Genomic DNA, 10,764 nt, shown 5'->3' with positions numbered 1-10,764 from the left:
CTAGACTAGGTCTCGTCGGCCAACTGGCCCTACAGCCACCGCAACATTGCTTCAAAATGGCCAAGCCGACCAATCTTTAGTTACCAACTTTTTCAGGCCTTGATAACAACTTTGAACCAATGATTAGGATCCTTCCGAGTCGAATCAAAGGCCACAATTTGGCATCAGTAAATAAACAATATCCCTCTTCCACCCCTTATAAATATGGGTGAATTTGATGCATTGAGCATCAAGAAATTAGAGGCCAAAGTTGGGAAAAACAACATTTCCCCGGTTTTTTTTCTCCCCCTCCGCTAGCCTCTTTTGCGCCACCGTAACCACCGTCGCCATTGTCGCCACCACCCACACGCCGGTCTTTCTTGTACCACTAGAAACGCCGCCAACCTCTTTTCTCCTTCAGCCAGGCAAGCCTTCCTCTCCTTTTTCTTCTCCATAACTCCTTCATAACCATTTGCAAGTAGAATACTTTCTGCATGCAAATGGCAAAATGCCACTAACATGGGTCGAGTCCAGCACACCCAATATATATAAAAAAGAGATGTCACGTCTGTTGGGTCGTAGTTGACCTAACCCAATCTAGCTGGGCCCAGCCTATATGGTTGGGTCGAGCCCAGCCCATACAATAATAATAATAAGATATTATATAATAGAAAAAATACTTAAAAAAAACAAAAAATCCAAAAATTTCCAAGAGTCCTTTCAAAATATTTTTGATTTTCTCGCATGTTTTCCCAACAATTTTGCATAATATTGAGTTGTATATTTACACTATAAGATACAAATCCAATATTAAAATACCTGGTTTTCTACAAAAATTTTCTTAAATTTTTTGTTTAAATTCAAAAATAATTAAAAACATTTTCTATTTAAAAAACAAAAAAAATATTTTGTTTTCGTGCACACAACCAAATCCTAAAAGGTTTTTCATGCATATTCTCTAAAATATAAAATCATGTTTTTAAAAAAATGCAAATATGGATATCGTAAATAGTTTATGATTATCGATCAGGGTTTTGCAAAATATATATATAAAAAAACTCATAACAATTATTTTGTTTTTCAGAATGCTGGGACTTAGCTATATCCAAGAAATAAATAAGTTTGGCTCTTAGAATAGTTAGGATTTAACTCAACAAAGTAGAGACTATCTCACGAAGCGAGATCTACCTTGAACCTTAGAAAAGATCAATAGACAGAAACATGACCTAGAAAAATAATCAAACAACAATGCAGTTTATCTTAGGTAGGGTGCACTGGGGGTGAAACGTCTTCCCCTTGCACAATTAGTCCCTTACCCAGACTCTCGTAGACCATATGTTTCCTAGAAATCATAATACTAGGTGGCGACTCTTGATTTCTATAATCATAACTTTATGATTATACTCAAAACCTCTTTCTTTTTCACCAACATCTTAGGCGGCATACCCGTCGTCGCTCGACACGTGCGCACCGCGACATATAGGATTATAAACTTCTACGTAAGATATATTTTTTTTATTGGCATTAGAACGATTAGGTTTTTAACCTAATAAGATACAGATCGATCTCTTTACTGAAAAGAACATTTCTTCAACCTTAAATAGATTAACAATTAGAAAACACAATATTTTCTTAGTTTGTATCAAACAAATAAAAGGAAAATTAAAATAAATTATCAACTCTGAATCCCTATTAACACATCATATAAAGATTAAATTTTAAAAAAAATCAATAATCAAAGGGGAAAAAAGGGGTCAAAATGCAAAAAAATAAATTAATGTGGATTACTATTAATACTTAATATTTAATACTTAATTAATATTTAATGCTTCAGAATATTGATTTAGTGTTTGACGATGTTAGCAGGCGTGATGTTTTCCCATCTTGACTTTCAGGTCTGTTTGGAGAGGGGCGGGCTTGGAAGTATATGCCTAGCTAGCTAATTTAATCAGAGGGTGGCTGTAACAGTGTTAAACGTGCACGGGGTGCGCACTTCGGCAGGCTGGCCAAAACAAGGCCTAAGGGTGCTGGCAGCCATGCCATCAGTGGGAGAAATCGGCAGCGTAGATTTGTGCGGCTGTAGGTTCGTCAAAGGGAAAATCGGCAACGCAGATTGTCGACGAACATGGGCTTGACGAGGGAATGTCCAAGCCAGGCGGGAAAACTCGTCAGGGGCATAGGCTGACGAGAACATGGGCTGTCGAGGAATTCGGCAGCGCCAACATTGGGAGCCTGCACGCAGATGCGAATTCGGCAGCGCAGGAATTAGCAGCCTGCACGCAGATGCGAATTCGACAGCGCGCAGCAGCTGGTGCAAGTCAGGGGCGCGAATTGGCACGATCTAAAAGTTGGGCGAAGGACTGTCCAAGGCATGGGTTAGAGCTCTAGGCGCTGGGACGCGCCAACGAAGGCACACTGCCTAGAATTCGGCAGCGATGGATTGCGACAGCTTTGCATAGGCAGAGATGAATTCGGCAGGCAGCATGCAATGGTCTATGCGAGTCTTTGAGCTTGCGACTTGGCATGGACGTGGGGACTTAGATGATGGACTTGGCATGGACGTGGGGACTTAGATGATGGACCTTCTGAGTCAGCAGCTGACGCAACAGAAACTGGCAGCTGGGGCTGACAAGTAGACAGCCAGGAAATGGAGGAAGTGGCAACTTCATGGGAGGCAGAACGTGGGAGCATAACTGGGGTGCTGTCCAGGCCACTATCTCCTGAAAACATGGGATCATGGGTGAGAGGTAGTGCTCCACCATGTCCTGAAAACATGGGATCATGGGTGAGAGGTAGTGCTCCACTAGGTCCTGAAAATGGGGGATAATGGGGAGGAGCCTTTGCAGCTCCCTTGCTTGTCTATAAATACAAGATGCAGCTCTTGGTTGAAGGAGAGCATTCGGGTGGGAATGTTCAGAATGGGAGAGCATTCGGTTGGGAATGTTCAGCATGTAGGAGCATGCAAGAACATGTAGAACACTAGTTAGAGGTAGCTTGGTGTAGCATGTAATCTTTGTGCATAGCACACATACGGATTTGTGTATAGTTTCCTTTGTGTATGAGATTAATAAAGGTTGGGAAAGAGTTCCTGTAAAGCTTGTTGTGCACTTTGATTCTTATTCTTGCTTGTGTATTCCGCTTGCTTAGTTACTAGGCAAACACGAGTAGGAGTGGCGAGAGAAGGCTGAGTCTAGTGAGGGACTAGGCTGCCGCACGGGTTGAATTTCGTTGCGAAAAATTACCCCCGTGACACTGGCCATATCAATCCAGGTCGTGTTTAAACAACCATATTTGACTTTTCTTTGCAGGGAAACTTCATTTCTGGGATCTCGTATCATGTTGGTCTGAAACGAAATAAATAATTCCCCAAGGAAACTAGGCTGATGCCCTGGCTACAATCTATGTAGCTAAAGCTAAAGCTCTGCTCACACTGTTCATGCTTTCTCTTTTTTATATTTATCTATTCTCGACTTCAACAAAAAAAAAAAAATTCCCCGAGGAAACTAGCATCCAAATTTACTTAATTTGTTGGCAAAATAATATATTTTACATAAAAGAGTTAGGTAGGAGGGAGCTATCTCGATTCCGTATTACTGTATATTTGCCATGGATTTGCATGCATCATCTCTTTGCTCGAGTAATGAATGATAGCCAATTTATGGTCTCTCTTTGGCTTTGCATTACAAACCGGGTTAGGTAAAGTTTGTAAATTTTTCTATTTTTTATTTAAGATTAATTTTTTTTAAGTTTTCGGATAGTTTTGATGTGTTTATCAAAAATTATTTTTAAAAAATAAAAAATATATATTAATATATTTTTAATTAAAAAATACTTTAAAAAATAATTATTATCATATTTTTAAATACTCAACTAAAAAACAGTCAGAGTGAGTGGTGGAGAAGATGCAACGCAACCTCCTCCACCAACAAGAAAAAGGGGTCATGGTTTGTTTAATATCAGATACATTTCACTTTTCTCGTGCCGGCAAGTGAAAAATAACAAAAAAGGACACTTTCAACTAGCGAAATGCCTCAGCTCATAGAGTCCTAGCTGCATCAGTTTTGAAGTTGCCCGCTAATAAACTATATAGCTATACAATTCATGCCTAGTTGCAGGCTTCGGGCTTCAATGATCCTAATTCTTTCAGCGGATTAATCCAGAGAACAGAAAGTGCTGTTTTCAGAGCATCCCTTATGCCTCGTCTCGATATAACGCAGACAGACTGCTTCCATTAGGAGTCCAGACATAGAAATCCATCCAATCCTTGTCGAGCTTTTCCACTAAACCTTGAGCTTGTGGGACACAACAAAGAGGGATCCGCTTCCAAGGTGAAGCCCTACTATTTTCTCCTTTATAAAATGGACACTCTATTTCCAGCACTCCTCTGGGATTCAGCCCAGAACACTTGTCAACTAGACCGAGAACGATGAGAATGCCAATGAATCTATGGTGCGTAATGTTGGGCTTCCGAACGAGATGGACATTATGAAGCCTCCTAAGTTGGAATCCAAGTGCAATTGCACGATAATGTGAAATCCTCCGAAGATGGACAGCATGAGGCCTCCGAAGTCGGAATCCAAGTGCAATTGCACAATAATGTGGAAGTCTTTCATTCACTCTGTGTGACTACTCTCTCCAGCCACATGGAGAGATGCCAAGTGCTTGTATGCTAATAGTTTTGTGTTTGAAGGGCTCTATGGACTATTGCCAATTCATTTATGTTGATTCCAATTTATTTGTAAGAAGCACCACCATGTGTTGGTGACGTAAATGTAAAGTTTTTATTGTCATGAGGCGCGAGGCATTGGAGATTTGTGTTTGCTCTGCTCCAGGTGCCGTATTCTTGTATTCTTGTTAGTTATCCCGTCCGATTCAAGTGCTCCGATAGAAAAGGTGTGAATTAAACCCCCCAAGTGTTCATATTTGTTATGATTTTTCAAAAATACAGCTTGATTTTTGTTCAATGGCTCATCTGTGGTGGCATTTCGTAAAATTAGAGCAGCTAAAATGATATTGTTGAGAAACTCTATTACATTGATGTAAAATTTTATGACCAGACACCAAGAAAAAAGAAAAAGAAAAGAAATTTCACCACCAGCAAACTAAAGAATGTAATGTAATGAACCGATGATTCAAGCGCATTACATCACACATTGAGCCTCGCAAACATCTTCTTTCCATCTGAGCTAAACTGATACACTAGGATTTGCAGAAGCAAATTCAAGCAGCTCCCTGTTGGATTCGAACAAGGCCATGTCTTCTGGACTCAAGCTTATACACGCTTCTATTCCATCACCATCCCTTGTGTCGATCAAACACATAAGATTTTTCAGCTCTATAGTTAAAACATTACTCAACCATCTTGGTTTTCCCCATCCGAAATCAGCATCATAAAGTTCAAATCTACACCAACTGGAGCAGTTATAGTAGTCAATATCTTTGCTCATGGCCATCTTTCCAAACTCTTCCACCGTCTTGCAAATTGCTAACGAAATATCGTCCCCTGGGGTTATTTTAGCATATTTTTCACCAAACTCTATAAGATCTTTCCTTATACGGCTCACTATACCTTGCAATTCTAAATCATCATGATCCTCTATCCGCGCTGATATACTACCTGCGTAGTTCCCACCGTAGTTGTCTGGTAAGGTTGGCACAAGCCTCTTCCGAATATTCACTCCAAGAGACAACACAGCTTTTCTTGGAACCCCCAAGTTTGATCTTGATGCGCTCATCGCACATTTCCAGATCAACGCTGTTACAGATTCCACCCGTGTTGGATCTGGCACGCTTGCACTGATGGCTTTAGCCTTGAGAGCAGTAATTTTGGGAGCTTCAAACACAAACCTTTTCATGACAGACTCTCCTTTAATCAAATATACTGGAAGCATTGAGATTGGTAAATCCATTTGTGGGAAAATAGAAGCACCCATGAACACTGGACTGATCACCACCTCAGTACTCGACCTGCGAGCGGTTGCAGCCCAGCACTTGATGAATGATGTTAGCGTGGCTGCATCTGCAACCTTGTGAGAAAGATTCACGCCAATTGCCAAGCCACCACAATCAAAGAAACTAGCTTGGACAATTAATTGACTATCCCTGGCCGTGGCTGGTTCACTTATAGCTGCAGGAAGGAGTTGTTTTAGCACTTCAGTATCAGGCTTTTTGAGAATATCAGAGAGAATACAATGGATTCGAGCCTCAATATATTCAGCCCCATGGTCATCACATTCAATGGACAAATTGTCTTTGAGTCTGCCTGCGAATGGATAAAAATGAGTCAAGGCTTCAGACAGTGAGGTCTTTAGTAGCAGTGACCTTTCCGTGGCTTTGGCAAGGTGATCTGTGTCGTTTCCATTCCTGGGGTAAAATAACTGCAGGGGAATGTGACCTACTGGCATGGATTGGTCCAGAAGAGAGAGCTTGAGACTTCTTAAGTGAAGGGGCGTTGGAGAGGATGGTTTGATGGTTTCTCTCTGCATGATCTCGATTCTCAGAGGCACAGACATGATGGATAATCCTGCTAGCTATCTATTTTCCAGTCTGGTTAACAGATAAGTCCTCAATCCAGACTTGTGTTAAGTAATTAACATAACAACTCCCCTGGTAAGAACGGAGTGATAGCAACGAAAGCAACTAATCAAAGTAAACGAATAAGTCAAGTGGAAAAATACAACTGGACTATGCTGTCTTATGTAACGTGGGCCACTTTCTTTCAATATCTTAATAATATTAAAGTCTTTAAGTTTCGAGAAGTTTTTTTTTTTTTAAATCTGCCTTGTTAAAATTCCATGATAATTGAATATAAAAAAAAACTTTTAAATAAGTTTTGGAAGTTATTTATTTATCTTGTTGGATTTGAATTTTTTTTCTAGACTTTTAATTTATTTATAAATTATAATACTAAATGAAATATATTAGCTAAGTAAATTTTAATTATGAATTCTTTTCTATAGATATTCTAGATCTAAAACTAGCATAAATAAAAATGTCTAGTTTATTTTTTAAAAATTAAGACTAAGTTTTTATAAAATATCATACAATTTTATTTATTTCCCTACCATGGTAGGGTTGTAATTTTATGGATCAAAAACTCTAGTTTTTATACTCTCTTCATCACACTATGTCATGAAATGTATTATAATTATTCTTCTTTCTTCTTCTTTTGTCTTGTTTCAATATATCATTAGTATATTCGTTTTCACTCTACTGGAAGTTGGATTATTTTGTTCTAAATTTTTAAAAAAATATTAAAAATATAGAGATTTTTTTGACAATATCATTAAATTCAATCAAGTGACTCGATCTTGAAACCTGCCAAGTTCAACTCCTTGCCTAGTTTTAATTTCAAATTAAACTCCATGGAAACTGATCCAAAATGAATCATTCAATTTAAAAGGTCCAAAGATAACTTGGATGACCAGTAAAAACATGACATATCTCTTAAAAATACTTTAAAATGACAATAATTTTTTAATATTAAGACGATGCCAAATTGGATCAACCGCGGTCACCCTACGACCTGAGTCATGGACTTCAATGGGTTTAATAACTTTTTTGTTTTTGTAAAAAATTTTATTTAATTTTATGATAAAATTATATGCTTGCAAAATCAAGCACTAATCCTAAAAAAGACGTTTATTTGAGATCATGATAACCTTATAGAAATTAGAAAAAAAAATAAACCATGAATTCCATTTCTCAACCATTTTATATTGAAGAAGAATGAAATAAAAAACAATTAGAAAAATCAAAGGACCACAAACTAAAGAAACAAACATATCGTGTTTGATAGGTAAACTCACTAAACCCATGAAGCGGGTAACCCAGGTCAACACTTCAAACCCACAAACCGGGTAATGGACTCCATTGACATTAATAACTTGTTTTTTTTCTAAACTATTTCTTATTTAACTATATGATAACAAAAATAAACGATTGCAAAATTGAGTGTCAAATCAACAATGAGACTTTTTTAAAAGACTACGATAACTTTGTGAAAAAGAAAACAAAATAAATTATGAAACTTAATTCTCAATTAACTCAATACTGAATTATGAAATAAGAAAAATGAATTTAACAAAAAAATAATTAAAATCGCTAAACTCGACAATAGGCCCATGGAGTTTCAAAAATTTAATAACATGTTTTTTTTCTGAAACTATTTTTTTAACTATATTGTTGTAACCCAATTTTTGAACCCTAGTTTTTCTAAATACTTTCAACATACAAAAAAATCAAAAATATATTCTTGATGTATTTGCGTTATTTTCAGCGTCGTCTCAAAAGGATTTAAATTTTAAATTTCTTTTCAACGTGTTCCGTTTTTAAAAAGTTATTGATTTTTCTCATTTGAGTCGACGTTGATATTGTCTTTTTAAAAAAAATCAAAATACAAAAAAAAACTATCTGGATAAAGATGCCAAAATAAAAAGGAAGAAAACGAGGGATCAAGATGAATTTAGATTGCTTATTGGACCAATTAATTGGGAAAGAAGACAAAATCCTCCACCTGTAAAAAGGTGATTAACTCACAAAAAAAGGGGGCAGTTCATTATAAAAAAACATAAAAAAACTCTCTAGCTCACACATTCCCTCTTCCTATTCATAATTTTTTCAAGAGAGTAGCCATTAACTCCTCCAAAACCAAAACCAACCTATACCATTGTAAGCTCAATACCAAACCAGCCTCCCCTCATTTATTATTGTAAAAGAACCGAACCCAAATGTTTTTATCTTTTTTAGGAGTACCAATCAATGTAAAGCAACATTCTTTTATGACTGACTAACCCATCATTAATGCCAACACCTTTAGCAACTCTTCCTCCAACTCTCCACCTCTATTGGAACCAACCACTGTGAGCAGCACCCATTTTCCACTGGGAGATACAAAAAAAATCCACCGTGTATAGCAGCAACCACCAGTCTCTTCGGTTTTAACAAGACCAACCACGGACGACTGCGACAACATCATCAGCCCCCGCATGTAATGCCTTTGTTTCTTCTCCACTATCTTGCAACATAAAAAACAATCGATCCAACCATCCACTTTCGGTCGTGACTCACCCACGACCAACGCCATCAACTATATATCCCCATGGTGGTCATGACACAATAGCTTCTTTTTCTTTATGATTTCCACCACGCCACACGAGCAACATCAGGAACTGCCATAACTGAACCCCACACCAACAGTAACCGACAATCACTAGCCCTTAACAACCTGGTAATTAACTGGCAACAATTCACCATCTTTTCCTCCAGCAATCCGCAAGATCAAATACCAACTACTCTTTCCCTTGATTTTAATTGTGACAATTATTTGCAGTAGAGAAACAAAACATATAAAAAAAAAGACAAATAAATTGTTTGTGTGATTTCCTTTGCTTCAGATCCACCTTGTTTTCCCATTCACCAACGGCAACGCATGAAACCACACATTAACAGTGATGATGATGCATGGAACCCATGCGCTATCACTATTTCTCCGTTTCCAGCACCATATAGCAGTCTCCCTAAGATACCTTCAGCCTCTGAAAGGTCCATTTTAAGATTTAGATGATTTTTTTTATTTTTTTTGTTTTTGTTATGATTTGTGTTTAATTACAATGTTGTGTAAATATTTGAAGTTCCAAATTTTTTTTTTGAGAAAGCAATCCTTATAAATAACCAAATTTTTTTTCACACAACCTCATACCTAAAAAAAAAGAAACTCAAAGCCCAGAACACTGAGGATATGATCAGGCTGGAGCAATCCAATGAACATAATAGGACTGACTCTAAGATTCCCTTTATAAGAAGACAGAGGATGTTGAACAAAACTGAAGATACAAGTCTTTAAGTAGGGGGTAATGCAGATACAGTCTAAAAATTTGTTGTTTTCAGAAATCAAGATCATAAGTGATAACTCGAGTAAGCAAAAAACAAAAAGTCATTGAAGCTAGTTAATAGAGATCCAACTTCAGAAAGAGGCAGTCCATAAAGAAAAGGGGACCTATATTTCTCAAGTAAGTATACATTGCAATTGGGTCATTGTTGAGAATCTAAGGAAAAGAATCCTTAATGGGTTTATAGTTTACCAACCCTATCTTTTAAAATATGCCTTTGAGTCTCAATCATTTCAAATAGTGTGTTTTCTAACCCTATAACTCGTCTTTGAGCCCTTACATCCCAGATAGTGTGCTTCCTAACCTTATCTCTATTTTTTTGGAGTGCACTTTCTAGCCCTCGCTTCTCAGATATTGCGATTTCTAGTCCCATCTCTATCTTCTAGTCCTATCTTTATCTCTCTTCTTTTGAGTGCGCTTTTTAGCCCTCATCCCTCTGATAGGGCACTTTTTAGCCTATCTCTATATCTCATCTCTTATGCCTTTAAGCCCTCATCTCTTAGATAGTACACCTTCAGACCCTATCTTCTTATTTTAAGCACGCCTTTAAGACTTCATCTCTTAGATAGTGCACTTTTGAGCCCCATCTCTTTTCCCTGTGATTGTTCTTTTAAGCTCTCATCTCCTAAATAGTGTGCCTCAAGTCTTATCTTGACGTCCCTTTAAGGCACCTCTAGATTAATCCTTTCACCAGGTAAGTCACATTTTCTACTTAGGCAGGTCGCCCATTACAATGAGACTACTCTGAAAAATCTTTTCACCTGGGCAAGTCGCCCGTTACAATGAGACCACTTTGAAAATCTTGCATTTTTTCATCTGGACAAGTTATCCATTACAATGAGACCACTTTGAAAAATCTTTGTATTTTTCACTTTGGCAAGTCGCTTGTTATAAT

The sequence above is a fragment of the Populus nigra genome, chromosome 6, assembly GCF_951802175.1.
Source record: "Populus nigra chromosome 6, ddPopNigr1.1, whole genome shotgun sequence".
Lineage (NCBI taxonomy): Eukaryota > Viridiplantae > Streptophyta > Magnoliopsida > Malpighiales > Salicaceae > Populus > Populus nigra.
The sequence above is the reverse complement of the archived record's forward strand: the minus strand, read 5'-3'. Positions refer to the sequence as shown.